Source organism: Myodes glareolus, chromosome 5 (assembly GCF_982192425.1).
Source record: "Myodes glareolus chromosome 5, mMyoGla1.1, whole genome shotgun sequence".
Taxonomy (NCBI): domain Eukaryota; kingdom Metazoa; phylum Chordata; class Mammalia; order Rodentia; family Cricetidae; genus Myodes; species Myodes glareolus.
Genome location: NC_142030.1, coordinates 65,786,358 through 65,802,511, shown reverse-complemented (window position 1 = coordinate 65,802,511; position 16,154 = coordinate 65,786,358). Strand labels below are relative to the sequence as shown.

At 41.7% G+C, this 16,154-nt stretch overlaps 1 protein-coding gene across 2 annotated transcripts in view; it reads left to right on the top strand.

Moving 5' to 3' along the window:
* The window catches only part of Astn1 (astrotactin 1), a 321,086-nt gene that overhangs the window by 169,859 nt on the left and 135,073 nt on the right, over nucleotides 1–16,154 (top strand). The gene's annotated exons all lie outside the window — the stretch shown is intronic.

Genomic DNA, 16,154 nt, shown 5'->3' with positions numbered 1-16,154 from the left:
CTATTTTATTGTAATAAAACATACATGTCGTAAGTTTACCAAGTTAATAGGTTTTAAGTCTATGAGACAATGAAATTAAGTAAACATATATCATTAGAGAGCCATCACCAGTGTATATTTTATGTTGTCACTTTTAAAAGCAATTTTTGTGTCTTGTTTTGAATTCTGAGAGTTTGCGTTCCGCATTGGGTAAATGGTGGGAAGGATCAATAAATGCTAACTATTAATAGCAATCAGTGGACTAGGGAGAATCAGAAGGAAATTGAGGCAAGACTTGTTGGTAAGTGATTTCCTAGACTGAAAATTCTGTGTTTGCAGCTTGACAAAATGGAAAAAAAAATTAATCAGTGCCATTGCTGACATCCCCATAGAGACTCTCACTCCCGGGCCCATGATCAACACCTTCGATGTGATTCTGATGAACAAAACCTAGACCCTAGACTTGTCTGTGTAGTTCTGACTTTCAAAGCAATAAATACGGTGACAAATGGGTGAGAGTTTGGAGAAGAGCAATAAAAGTGATTGAGGAGCCCAAGGGAGTGATTTATGATAAGGGGAGAGAAGAACTCAGCTCCGATGACTTAGCCAGCCAATGACTAGTCAAGGCTTGATAGATGCTCATAGACGTGGAAGAGGCCAAATATTCTGGAACTGGTTGAACTTGAGGGATACGAACAAGAGTAAATGAAGTTAGGAAAAGGAAATCTGAGTCACAGGTCAGAAAAGTTAGGGAAGTCAACATATTCTTGTGTTAGTGAGAATAACAATTCTTGTGTCAATGAGAAAAAAGGATGGCTTTGTGGAAATGGAACCTGTGCTCTCAGCAGATAGGCAGCCCACAGATTTTTAAAGGGAAGTGTTTGGTGAGAGAGTAGAGGACTTGGCTAATAGATGCCAAGTGAGGTGTGAATATAGAACAACAGTCACTATTTAAATTCTTCATTGTGCCCTGACTCTCATCGCTGCCGAGCGGTTGGCACAGTTGCTATGGAGCCAGCCCTTTAGCTTATGTGATGGCCGAGAATCTCAGCTGACCACAATTCTTACGGAGTAAAATGTTGTAAAAGGTGATGGATAACCACCTCTCTATCTCATAGCCTGCAATCTTGCCACTGAAGAAAACAACTACAAAATATCATTTCACGTTTCCTCTAAATGATCCAGCCTAGCCCTCTGCAGTGATTGCATGTGGTGCTTAATCGCTCAAGCCTCCCCATCCCTAGCCTGGCAGACATAGCGTGTGAGGATGGGCCTGACTTCACTTGGTAATTGCAAAGCCTTTGTTATTCCCTGTGGCTGGATGTAGAGACAGTCTTAGGATGCAGACAAGAGCCCCCGGGGGGAAATGTTAGAGGTCCCAGCACTGGTGTCGTTTGGAACAAGACAGACTAAAGCACCGAGCGGCAGACTGACAAGAACATTAGCCCCAGGAAATAGACAAAGACACCTAATCTGTCATTTCCATCTCGAATTTCCATTATTCTATGATCTTCACTGTCTACGAGGTCTCATTGTGGACACTAATAAAATCATAGGGTAACTATTAGGAGGAAAGAGAGGAGTGAGTGTCTTGAGGACATTGGAGCAGAAGTGATAAGCAGCCTGAGTTTATGTTTATAAAACAATGCCAGACAAATGGGTGCATTTTTTTCCCTCCTGAAATAAAAAGATAAGTGAAAAGTAGAAGATGCCATACATCATGATTTAAATCAGGGTACCGAACTAGTGCCATGTTTCTTTAGATGATTTTCCAGAAATTATTCGAGATTGGTTTGAATATAAAGAATGCCACTTGAGTTGAAAACTGACAGATTTCCAAATAATGATACATATTGGAGAGCTATGGAAAAAATCAATGATAAACCTTATTTTCCTGGATTTTTTTTTATGTTCTAGACAGTGAAGGTGAGTAGCCAATATAAGGGGTACTGATATTACTCTGCAAACATTCTGATAGGACCTACGTTAAGACTGAAGTAGGTTCATTCTAAGCAGAGAAACCAAATCCAGGTCTGGCAAAAGTCTTTTGTGAGAAATTAAGGTTGATATGCCACGGAAAAGTGGCAGAAAGGCATTTGTGCCTTTCAGACAAGGAAGAATGTCAATAAAGGGCATTCACACAAAAAGTTACAAATGGATGCTTCTGTAAAGCAGAGAAGTTGCATCTGAAACTTTATACAGCAGCAGTCTGCCTCTAACTCATACAGTCGTGTGTATGTGTGTGTGTGTGTGTGTATCAATATGTAGTGTCCATATAATAGTACAGTGTGTGAGTATGTGTGCATGAATGACAATTTGTTTATAGAATGGCTCTCTCGTCTATCATTTACTCTTTGGTTTAATTGTGTTTTCAGCAGATGTTCACCTCATTACTCTTCAGGTCTGCTTAGGAACAAGGTGGAGTGTATGTTCTGGGAGAACTAACAGTCCGGTTAGGAAAATGGGTATATAATGAACAATTGCAATGAGTTTCAAGACCTACCAAAAGAAAGATTTTGAGTAAAGGTCAATGAGAGAATCCTTAAGGGGTGACTTAGGTAAGGTTGAAGAACTGGAATAGAGTTCATGAAGAAGCCAGACGTTTTAACTGTTCTATTTGATAGATAGGGACACGAGGAGCTTGAATTTCCAGGAATGGTAGAAAAGTAGCTCCATTTAGTTTAAAAGTGTCTTGCCCATGGCCAAGAGAGAAAGCTAAAATGGGTAAAAGTTAGCTCTCAAAAGAAGTCTTACTTACTGAAGCTTCAGGCACTAAAACCTATTTACAGGATCCTAGACCTGTTAATAGAGGGTAAGTTCTTAAAGAAGTTGTGTATCCTCTTCATACACAAGTAATTTGAGAACCCTTTATGATGAACTCAAATAATTGTACACACACACATACACACTCACACACACACAAATACAGAAGCTCAGAACCTATTAATATTGTCTGGATTTCATTTATCTAGATTCTTAAAGTAAAATATAATCCTGAAACTTTCCCCAAAACAGACAGAAAAGAATATCTAAGAATTAGAAAAAGCCTATATCTAAAGTCTGTTAATGATTTGCATTGCAATAGTCTCGTATCTCAGTCCTGCCAGCAATGCCCAGGAAATAGCAAGCAAACTGGGACATTTATGTATTGATCTAGTAAAGTCAGCTGCTGTAGCTTGCACAGGTGAAGAGGTCCAGGTGAAAGAGTATAGGATCGTAGAATTCATTGCATAAGAAGAAATTTTTCACTAAAAATAAAAACTCAGGACTATGTAAGCAAAGTTTCTAATGGTTTATTAAAAAAAAAACATGGGGTGTTTGAGGTTACATCCTTGGCCTTTGATGCTGGCAACAAAATCAAGCATTCTTGTGCTAACACTCTGTATGAGTCAACCACCAGGGAGAGAACCCTGGTTGACGTGTCCTAAGCAGTGCATAGTTACTGTGTCTTTTGTCTTTCCTGTGGGAGTTTTCCAGGTAACTCCTTGCCCTCCCATATCTGTGGCTGCAGGACACAGCCAGCGCCTCTTAGAGTCTGCATTTGATAGCTGTTTACCAGGACAGCAAAGACAAATTGAAAATGTTCACAGACGAGAAATGAAAACAATAAATGAGGGTGGAAGAAACAGGAGAGATTGATTTACATGAGAATATCAGAGAAGAAAAGAGACACCCAAATTTATTTAGATACTTCGGAGTTATTAAGAAAGACCATAATAATGGCTTTTTGTTAAATTAAAAGTGTACTCAAGGGCCTCTAGATACATCTTTCAGAACACCACAATTAGATTAAATTCATGCTTTTGGAGATTCCTGGTAAATAATAGTCTGATTACTTATTCTGGCATCTCTGCTGCAGAGGGCAACACCAAGGAGATTCTCCAATAGAGAAATATAAACTAGCATTGGGCTTTAATGCTGAAGGGTAAAGACAGAGTGATAACTCATGAGGTGGGGCAAGGCCTGCTGAGAGAAATGAGCAGGTGTTTTCCCGAGGATTTAAAAGCTGTTGTCAGGCATGACCCTGGTGGCAGAGTGCTCCTCTCCCCATGGCTGCCCAGCGAGATGACACCTCTCACAGAACATCCTCAGATACTGACTCAATAACTCATATATGGTCCACACTGTCTTGAGATGGCCTCGTCATTGTCCCGGGTGCTTATGTTCTTCTGTTTCTGCAATGGACTCGTTCTTATTTATCCAGTGGTTACTGCTTAGGCAGGAAATCCAATCTGATAAAGATCAGTGTCCTACAAAAACCCATGAAATCTAGTGTGTGTGTGTGTGTGTGTGTGTGTGTGTGTGTGTGTCTGTGTGTGTGTGTGTCTGTGTGTGTATACTTGTATGGATACATTGTATGTGCATATACACATGTGTGTACTTTCACGAGAAGGCCAAAGATTGACATTAAGTTTCCTTCTTAATTGCTTCTCCACATTATTGTTTGAGGTGGGGGTCTGTCACTGGAGGTCACCCACTGGTTGGCCAGCAAATTCTAGGGACCCACCTATTCCACTTCCCTGAAGCTGGGATTAAAGATATGCTCCCTAAAGGCCAGCCTTTGACATAGGTTCTGGGGAGTTGAACCCAGGCACTCAGTGTGCCATGTCCAAACAGTTTGTAAAAACCTCTTCACAGCTAGGCTAGAGGCCACTGTGTAGTTGTAACCCCTTCCTGGGTTTTGGGCTCTGTCTGAACTTCTTTGATCAGCTATGAAACTCTTTGGAAAAGACTTAGATAAGCGTTATAGACCCTGATAACATAATATTTCCTGAACTTGGGGAACCTATTTCTAGCCCACCATCTGGTCTTTTTTTACCCTACTCCCTTGCTTATTTCTATGTCACTGAGGTCATTTACCTTCCCCCAACCCTCCAGATAAAACACACAGCACGGCTACCAGCTGCTGCCTTATCTTCAGTGCCCCCTCTCTGCCCTTCAGTCCAGACCTCTTTGTCTGTGCCCAGTTCCTGTCACTGGCATGCCATTCACAAATGGGATTATTTTCCCATTAGCTCCTCGCCCCCATCTCTAACTGTTGTCACTAATTCCTAACGAAGGTTTCAATTAATTTAGTTGACCATTTCTTTGTTTTTCTTTTATTTCCCTCCCCTTCTGTTTTTGTTTGGCTTTGCCTTATCACTTGCTCTGTCTGCCCTTCTTCCTCCAGGAGTCACAGGCAATGCCTGCCGTCATTCCCTCCTCATTTCAGTGCTAGAATAGCAGAGGGAAGCTCTTGGAATGAAACCTAAACCTCCTGGTCCCTTCCCGTCAGACGCTGCCTGCAACCTGATTCCACTGGAAATCCGCAGGCCACCCCTCGCTCAATGAGCAAGCCAGAACTTGAAACTGGCCAGCCATGCCAGAATCTTCTCTATGGCTTAGTTGGCATCTTCCCCCAAGCACCAGATGGCTTTGGAATCTCGGGACCTCACTCTTAAGGATTTTTCTCAAGTGAAAACACCTTTTATTTGACCAATTTTCATGAAAACTATTTGGTCAGTCACCTGAGTTTAGAGAGGTCCTTTGTCCTCTGCAGACTGACTTTCCAGGGCATGACCCCTCTGTGACAAACAGTATGTGCGTCTAATCTGCACAAAGGCCCCTTGTAAGCTACTGCTGACTCTCGGGTCATTTTGGATAAAAGCCTTGACTCCCTTCTTGGGAACAACACTTACAACCCTCTTGGTCACTTTTAGACGACCTAAGAGCTATGACCAAGGGAGCGGCTCCAGCACACCTGTGCGGTCCATGGAGCAGCGACTTGTGTATCATTTTGGAACCCCATTTCTGACTTCTCCATTTGGGGATTTCAATTTCACTGGCCTTGAAGAAGGTCCTGAGCCTATAGAATATCTCTGTTGTTGTTTTGGTTTGGTTTTTAACAGGGATGTTTTGTGTATGTGTGTGTGTGTGTGTGTGTGTGTGTGTGCTGTGTATAAATATGGGTGCACATGCTTTTGTATGTGGAGACCAGAGGACAACCTAGTATGTCATCTCCAAGAATACTATCCCACTTCTTTGAGGCAGGATCCCTCATTGGCCTGGAGCCCTCCAATTAGGTTACACTGAATGGCAGGCAAACAAACTCCAGGGATCCTCCGGTCTCTCTTCTCCAAGTGCTGGAACCAGAACCACAAGCCATTACAGCTAATGTTTTCACGTGGCTTCTGGGAGTCAAACTCAGATCCCTCAGCTGGCAAGACCATGCTGTATCAACTGGGCTGTCTCCTCAGCCACTGAGTATGTAGTTTTGATACGTTCCCTCAAAAGCATAGCCAAACTTAAGAAAACTTTCTAGGCAAGCAGCTTCCAGACCCTCTGGTGAATGGGGCCATCCATCCTCTTCTCAATATCCCACGCTTTTCCAGAGAAGAGTGTGTTTGTAGAATAGTGACTAAAAAGTTATTTTCATTTGCTGATTGGGAAATGGAGAGCCCCAGAGGTGAAACAACTTGTCTTAGGCCACATAATTGGTGGCCGAGCTGTACAGCGACAACTGACTAGTGGAGATAAATCAATTGGATAAATATTTAAGAGAGAGGAATGAAAAGTGTGTAATATTCCGAGAGTGGGTTATTAGTGCTAGGTGGGTGGCAGACTTGCTTGTATTCATTTCCCTTCCCTAGACAAGCAAACTCATCTTCATCGCCAGCTATCCCCATTTGAGTGACAGGCGTCCACCTACAGTGCTGCCTACCCCCACAGGAGGGGTGACACTACCAGACTTCTGTCTCTGCCGAGTCCAGTCAAGGCACCATGAGACTTATTTTAAACAGTGCTGGAGGCGGGAATACTCATATTTCCTCCAACATGACCACCAGGGTGAAAAAAAATCAACCTCAATTTACCCTCCCATCTGCTCAAGAATGGAAGATAAATTGTTTCAATTTTATAGAAATGAATGTTTTATGTCTTGCCTATGCTTTCCAGCGAGTGTCCTGAATTCATATATTCTATTGAATGCATGGATGTTTTCCACTAAAAATGCTCCCTGAGCCCTCTGTTTCCGCGGGTTCCAGTTTCAGAATACCAGGCGGGGGAATGCTGTGATTTTCCTTCCCTTTGGGGATTTGAGCTATTTATCTTTCTTTTTTAATCAATGGAAAAAGAAATTCACTCATTATCTTATGCTTAGAGAAAACCGCCATTACCATTTGTGTGTATTTCCTCCAATTTCATTTTCAGTGCATCAAAAGTTCTTGCTGCCACCTCCTTCCATCTGCATACTCTTTGTTCTTTCTCACAGTTTAGCAATGAGTGTGCCTAACCTTTATAATCACAAAAAGCAGGGAAGAGACCCAGCAGACTTCTACAACTATCCCTGCAATGTGCTTTTTCTCTCAGACTTTCCGTAAGGTAGTTAGTCTCCATGTCTAACGGAATAGTCTCAGTTTTAACCTGTTATAGTGGACTAGAAGAAGTAAATGGTTTTTGAATCTAGCATGGAGGCCAAGATGTTAGTACAAACACCTCTGCAAGTCAGTATAATAACAGCAAGTAATGCCTTACACATTAACTATAATATTTAGTGTAGTACTACTTCAGTTCCTCAAATGCTGAACAATTCTTCATGCAATGCTAATTAATTTTTATCATTTATTGCATGTAAGACTTTCGTGCTGAATAGTTTTTTAAAATTGTATCGCCATGAGAGGCTGGAGAGATGGCTTAGTGGGTAAGAGCACTTGCTTAGCAAGTACAAGGACCTGAGTTCAAACCCAGCACTCACAAGGCACCTGGGCATGGCCATGTGTGTTTGGCACTGTAGAGGATGCAAACAGGATCCTTGGGGCTTGCTGGCTGTCATACAATCTCCAGGTTCAGCGAGAGACCTAGTTCAAAGAAGTAAGACAGAGAATGACGGAGCAGGACACAAACATCATTCTCTGGCCTCCATGAACACCTGCACCCAGTTTTGTACATGCACCACATACTTACACTCACACACACACCTTCTCAAAATAGAGATAAATAAACTCTGTGTGTGTGTGTGTGTGTGTGTGTGTGTGTGTGTGTGATACATATCTTAACAAAAGTCCTACTTAATGTTTTTTAAGAGATGGGCAATTAGTGATATTTATACCACCTACAATTTCTGTGAAAGCAATTTCCATAAAAGTAATCTTAAGGTTTATTCTTCCTAGACAAGTAGTTTAGATTCTTGCTCAGCCTCTCATGCTATAATCATTTTTCTAGCTTTAAATGGTATATATAATTTCAAAAAATAGAAGGTAAACATTTTGTCACAGCATAGCTAGTTTTGTGCTGAATCTTTTGTTTTGCTTCATATAAAAGAAGTGCATATGGCAGAAAAAAACTCTAAAAAAATCAGCAAAAAAGTAAAAAAAAAAAATTCAGGTCACCTAAAATTCTTACAATTTTATCCCCTGTAGTAAAGCAGTAAACACACCCCCAAAAACGTTTATATATGTGTGTGTATTATTGTTTGAAACTCAGTAGTCCATCGGTCAGCATCGCTGAGGGATGAACAGAACTCCTTGAACACTCATGCCCACATCCATGTTGTACACATCCATGTTGTATTCAGTATATCATAGAGGAGTTCGATAACTGGAATCCCCTTTCCCTTCCTAGGTAATCACCTTCCCACCTACTTATAGTGGTGACTTTTATTCTTGTATTAATAAGAAATCAGGGTTTAACTCCATTGGTGAACTCAGAGCAACAATACAAACAAATCTCCCAAGCCCCTAGTTTACAAACCTCTCCACAGGTTTTCCTCATTGGGATTAGTATGTTGACTTGAGGAGAAGCAGCCAGTGCCAAGCTTGCCTCTTGTACTTGACTTTTGGACTTAAGACCTTTGCATTCTGGAGCCCCCAGACTTCTGTCGTAGAGGACTGTGAAATGAGCCCACACACAGCTGCACAAAATCTGAGGTTACATCAGCCCAATTAGCCCTAAAGTCGCAAGTCTCCCGTGGGGCTTCCAGGTACTGGTTCTTAGCATGATGTCATCCGACCATCCGTGCTGATGTACAGCAGGTCCTCTTTTCTCTATAACCATGGGAAAATACTGGCTTGAAGAGGAGCCAGAGTTCTCTACTGTGAGACAGTCACCAGAGGGGACAACATCATCAACTCCGGGAAATACCTGCCTGAAGCCGAGTTGATGTGACCAGTGAACCATCCTACTTCCACATGCCTGCTCTTAAAGCATTGTGTCCTCTGCCCTTGCAGGTACAGGAGCCACGCTTGTGATGATCACACTCATAGTAACCACGTGGTCTCCACGTGATCCAAGTACTTGTATTTGTCGCTTTTCTTGTGGCGGTGGCAAAATATCGAACACAAGCAACTACATTCTTATTCTGGTTCTGATTCACCATTGGAGAGTATGGTCCCTTGCAGTGAAACTGTTAAAGCAGAAGGTTCCTGGTCGCATAGCACCCACAGGTGGAAAGCAGAGAGAGATAAATGCTAGTACTCAGCTAGCTTTTGTTGTTTTTATGCATCTTGGGACCCCGGTCCATGGGATGGCACCACCATCATTCAAAATCGTCTTCCCACCTCAGGTAGCAAGGTCTCTAAGATCCTTCAGTTATATGTTCATCTCCTAGGTCATACTAGATCATGTGAAGTTGGCCATCCATTCCTAACACACTAGTAGAGGAGATTTAATTCTTCCTCCAAAACTTTAAGCCAAGGTTTTTGCCCACATTTTACAGGCAAGAATATAAAACCACATCTCCTACAGAAGACTTTGTTTGGTCAAAGACTTCAAGGGCAGTCGTTCCCAACAGTCTTAAGATGAAAGCAGGGACGAGGCTGAAATTTAGCTTTAGATTTCCAAAGCCAGAGACTTCAAGAGTCGAGACCAGTTTCAAACAGTAAGTCTGTGTTCTGAGTTGAGACTCTTTCAGAATGACATAGCATCCTACAGATGATAACAAGTCACTAGAGGGACCTTGCTGGAGGCCTAAGCACAGCAAGTGCCGTTGGCTTCTGTCCAATTCAGGTAAAATAGCTCTTCAGCTAGATATATACTGAGGGGCCCTAGGCTGTGGCTGTCTTTGGGGACAGGCATTTGTTGCTGAGTATTTTTGTGCTATTGTTAGTGCAAAATCAGGGCCAGCATCCAGCCATAGTGACTCATCTTAGCAGAGGGCATGCGCCACCTATAGCAGGACTCCATCCAGAGGTCCACAGTTGCCCACCTCCTGACTCAAAAGAGAGCGAATGGAATACTGGGACAGGTCTTTGCTATGGGCAACGTTCATAGCCCTTGCCCAGGGGATCATGGATGAGTAATGTGTTGTTCCCATCTAAAAGACAGGCTTACCTATTTTGCCCATGCTACCTGACCTAGGGACCAGGCCATCTGGGACATACCCAGTTTTCTCTCTTGGATATTCTCAACAGACTCAACTCAATTTTGCTTAAGCTATTTCCTTTTAGCCAGCAAACTGCATACATCCTACCTACTTGGGTTAATATTTACCCACCCATTTTATTATTTTACTTTATATGCTGGGAATTGAACTCAGAACCTCTTGAATGCTAGGCAAGTGCCTACCTCTGAGCCCCATCCACAGCCACACCTGTTCATATTTAACCTTTATAGGACACAGTGTAACATAGCGGAAGAAGCTGGGTCTGACAGACATAGGCTCAAGTCTTGAACTTAAAAGACCTTGACTTTTGGCTAATTTTATGACTTTTATGAGCCTTGATTCCATTGCCACTCACAATAAAATAATAGTATCGATTTCATAAAGTTATCATAAAGATTATTGAGAAAAGCCAAATAGGATATGTTGTCCTCAGTGATCTTCACAAATACGTAAATTCTGGATCAGCATACAGTGACTGTCCTCACCAATCTTGGTTAGCATTAGTTGTGACCTATTTTGTCCTTCTACAATCTTTCACCAAATGAAGCAATTTTAAGGTCAAATTGGCAGGTGAGGCTAGCCAAATCTACCACCAGAGTGTAAATTACACAATGGGAAAAATATTTTCTCATGTATCATTGCCTTGCCGTATCCTAACATATTGCCAGGATCATAGGAGGAACTCAGTTAATATTTGCTAAATAAGTGAAAAGGTGTGCCCGTCTTATGAAATCCTTCCTGGGCAAAGCCAGTGACCGAGTTAGGATTCCCAAGGTTTCATGTGGCTTGGGAAAGACATAATCAGACCTCTGTTTTCTAAAGGTAGCTACAGGTCTTATATAAAACCTTATTAAATTTTAGCTTCCTTCATGGAAGTGGTGAGTCACTGATCTAATTTTAGGGACAAGAGCAGGAGTGTATCAGCTGGATCACTGACAAATGTAGAAACTTCGAGTCAGAAGCCCACCTCAAGGTCATATTATCCAGTGTGCCACTCTGAATAGATACCCCTCCAGCAGTCTTTGTAGCAGACAGGCTTCCCACCACTGTATGAGCATTATTAGTGACGGGTACAATGGGATTTGATGAGGCAGCTCATCCTATTGTTGCAATATGGATTCTTAAACAGATCTTTGGGCTGAATAAAAATGCATTTCCATGTGGCTTTCTCCTGTTCAGTAAGTTTCGTCCTTTATAATATAAAGGAATGCACTTCCTTCCTTCTGTGCTTCACAGCTGATTCCTGTGGTAGCCTGATGTAGATTACAAAAATATGCTGAACTTTAGTACAGTGTAGGGTGGGTGCCTGAGAGCAAATAACGTTGTCAGGTGTGGGCTGGTTGGATCTTAATTTCTCTGGTGTTTCAGATCATTGTGTACAGATAACTGCTTCCAGACTTTTCCCTCTCAAAATGCCTAAATCTTCCAACTATTCTCTCTCTTCCGCCGTGTGTGTGTGTGTGTGTGTGTGTGTATGTGTGTGTGTGTGTGTGTGTGTGTGTGTGTGAGAGAGAGAGAGAGAGAGAGAGAGAGAGAGAGAGAGCATGTGCATGTGGAGACCAGAGTTCTACATCAAGTGTTTTCTTCATTCTCTACATTATTTATTGTTTTACTCAGTGTCTCACAGAAACTGAAGATCAGTAATTCTGCTAGGGTGGGTCCAGCTGGTGAGCATCAGGGAATCTGCCTGTCTCTACATCACCTGTGATGAGATTATAGACGTGCACTTGCTTTAAATCAAATCAGTTAGATTAGTTAGCAGTATATTCTTTTAGTTTCTTTTTTAACTATAATTTTTTTCTTTGAAATTATATTATTAAAATATCCCACCTTTCCTTTCCTATCCAATCTCTTCTATGCGACCTCCCAGCTTGGTCTCTCTCAAATTGGTGAAATTCATGGCTTCTTTTTTTTTAACAAGTATATATGTAGCTTATGGCTATCTATTCCTAAATATATACTACAGTCCCTAAAATATTACTTACATGTATATGGTTTTAGTATTGACAGTTGGTATTAGATAACCAATAGAAGGACTCTTCCCAGGAAGAAACCATTTCTCAGCGCTCCTTCATTGCCTGCAGCTCTTTGTCTACTCTTGAGACCACCAATTGGGGTTTCCCTGCTAGGTCCTGAGAGTGTTTGGATTTGAGGGGAAAAATCACCAGATGAAAAGGTGGACTTCAATACAAATAATTAAGCTGCTTCAGATGTCAACAAAGTACATTTGAAGAAATTACAGTGCTCCACGGTCCCTACAAGCAAGGAAGGGAGACCCTGTGTCAGGTGCAGCCTTCGAGGGGGTGAACTATTCTAGTTGTTTATGCCTGACCTCTGGTTTTAGGGGAACAGGCTGTGTTTACTAAGCGCTTCCTTGGTCACAGGCATAATGGATACGTGCTGAATGACTTGTGCACCAATTCCTCAGCAAGTTTTATGAGTGAGGAAGCTGGGACACAAAGGGACACATAACTAGTATGAGATCCCATGATAGGAGTGGAAGGAGGTCAGATGACCTCGGAAGTCTGGCCACAGTCTCTGTGAGGTATGAGAATGACTATGACCACCATGGAAACATTCAGATAGGTTTCTCTCAGTAGCTCCTCCCAATGTAGGCCCAGCATCCTTTGCAGCCCTAGGGAACCATATGTTCACACACCTTAACTTTTTTTCTAAGGCCAGCTGAAATAACTGCTCTACCATAAAAACTTCCCAGATCTGCAGTTGGAAACTACCTCCATATTTGTTTGATCCAGGCTTGTGGCTTTCTTGTGTCACTTTGTGTCCTGTGCTAACTTGTCTTGACGTCCTGTTAATAAGACTTTTGGAATAAGGGAATATTTTTTGAAACTCTTTCTCTGCTATACTCAATGAGTGTTCAATAAAAAATTAGTGGTTTCTAGTGAGATTTCTAATATTTTGAGACACAGACTCACAGGACAGTTGTTTATGTAAGGGTCATGAAGGAGGGTCTGTCTTGATTTTCCTTGTAACACATCACTTCTACTGGGATTTCTTCTTTGCTACCCATCCTTTAATGATCCAGAAGCCCTCTGTGTAATCTAGTTCACTTCAGAGACAGGAAGTTTTAATCTATATAAAACTAAACCAGAACATAAGAATTAAGATTCTACCGATCATCTGGGTCCAATTCCTGGCTCTACCCCTTATTAACTACTTTATTCCCTTGAGCAAATCCTAAAGCTCTCTGCCTCTCCACTTCCTCTCCTATGAATTAGAGTCATTAATAGTAACTATTTCACAGAGGCCCAGTTAGAAGTGACGTCATCACTTAGTATTCCCAGATGACTAGCTCCAGTAACCACTCCCACACACAAAATCTAAGAATGCTTGTGCCCCTGTAACATTTGTGCTTGACCTATGTACATCTTCTTACATTCTTCAAACTAAAACAACTTACTTTTAATAACTAAATACATTGTAAGCACTCAGCCAACAGTTCTGTGCTGTGCTGATTAGAAAACAACGAGGAGGAAGAAGAGCCCGTGATGGTTCAGTACAGAAGAAATTCTTTACAGGTTGTGGAACCTGAAAGCTGACTGTAAATGGCAGAATCCTGGAAGGCAAATGTGTATGACCCATGTAGATGGTTGGTAACACCAGCGACAATAAACTTCAATGGTTCTTCTTTTCAGAACAAAGGGCGTTGGCTAGCAACAGATACAACACTTGCTAGGGAAATGTTTCTTTTTTTTTTTTTAAAAAAAAGATAGTGCTTCCACTGTTCAAAACCTTTGATTTCCAGCTACTGTTTAACATTCCATGGGCAGCCTGGGTTTAATTTAGTTTGGTTTTTTAACTTTTTTTTTTCCTCTGCTAGCCTCAAAGACACTCCTGTTCTTCAAAAGCCTTGTCTCATTCTTGCCCAAATTGTGCTTTGCACTGGGCAGGGGAGGGTGTTCTTGGACACAATATCCTAAACGTGGGCCTCTTGCCTAATTATTCTGCAGTCAGATGTTCCATGGAAGCCCCCAGCAAGGCAGATGCCCTCTTTGAAGTCATTAGTCTTCACAGCAGGGAAGGCACATCATCAAAAACTCTGTTTCCCAGCACCCCCTGCTGCACCCTTGTGCACCAGAGCATTGGGTGGGAAGGGGGAAGAGAGGAGCGTACACATGCATTAAGTCTACTGTTTTCTCGGCCCTGAATCACAAATCCTTTGAACTGAAGCTCAGAGAGAAGGTTGATGATGCTATCTCAGAATTTCTCCCCACTTGCTATCTTCAACCAGTTTAGAAATTAAATTGACAGTGACCTGGAATATAAAAAGTAGGCTTGGCTGGAGTTTGAATTGGTAACCTAAGACACTGGGAGATAGGGGTTAACAAGAAAAGGAGTGTTTCCGAAGATGTAGATACTGAAAATGTGATTGATAATCACTATAAGCTGTGATGCTGGAAAACAACCTCTCTCTCTCTCTCTCTCTCTCTCTCTCTCTCTCTCTCTCTCTCTCGCTCTCTCTCACACACACACATACACAAACACACGCACACGTGCGCACACACACACACACACACACACACACACAGAGAGAGAGAGAGAGAGAGAGGACTAGTAGGATCCTATTCTGCTTTTTGTTTTTAGCTTTGTTGTTATAGTTGTTTTGGTTGTTCTTGCTTATGGTGTTATTCTTTTTTATTCCTTGTTTGTTTGTTTACTGTTGCTTTGGCTCTTTTTTTTTCTATGACTCTGAGTTTTACTTTTTATTTGTGGGGGACCTAGAGAGCATTTTTATTTCTAACTTTCCACTTCTTAAACCCCTTTGAAACTCTTTGACTAATATGAATAAAATGATTCTTAACCCAATTACTTTTCTAAGACCATGTTTTAAATTTCTTCAAAAATTTGGGCATTAGATTTCAGTGCTGATATCTGAGGGCTCGAATCAAGCCAACCTACCCCTCTCTTTCTTTGGAAGACCCATGGTAACACTCCATCATAGAATTCTTAAGAGAAAGAGAATGGCATGGAGTCCAGGTGTCTGGGATGCCCACTCTAAGTTTAGAGCATGGAGCACACCCCTAATCCCGAGTGTTTATTCCATGGATCTCTTACACGTGTATGTGGGCTGATCTATATGACCACAGCTGTCCAGGAAGGAGCTTTTACTCTCCCTGTGTCATTTGACAGGCTGTTATGTGGGTCCCACCTCCTTAATTTTCCCCATGTCCTTCCTCTGCAGGTGCTAAAAAGATTTATCATAAAGACCTACCTATTTTACACTCTTCCTCAAATTTATCAGTTGTCTCTGAGGCCCTGCAAAAGGAAATGTGAAGCTGTCAAAGATGAGTTACAATTTTTCTCTGTCCAAGCCTCTGTCAAGCTCTCCATCCTTTTTACTCCAATCGCTCTCTGCCTCAGATGCTATGGCAGCGAGTCTTTTGCAGAAGCTGTTTATGTGCTGTGCTTTGTCCATGTCTTTACTACTTCTGTCGGCAGATGTGTAGTGGTTGGGGAGTCTTCTCTTACTTCTCTCCATCCAGAGACCCAAGCATCTTATCATCATTTAAGTCTATATTAAAATGGCCCTTTTCTCAATGTTTACCAATGCTATCCAGTCTTGAAGAAGTCCTCTCCCTCTCCTATCATTCTGCTGTTCACATTAGTATCTGTGTTATTGGTTTCAAATGATAATTACAATAATCTGGCAACTATAATGATTTGTATGTCTATCTCCCCGTGCCTCTGCTATACAAAACTGCAAGTTCGGGGTTATGTAATTTTTCCTTTTATAACTCTGTGGTGTTTGCTGTCACATTCTTTACTGAGTGTTGGTGGAGGGCCTACTTGTTTGTCC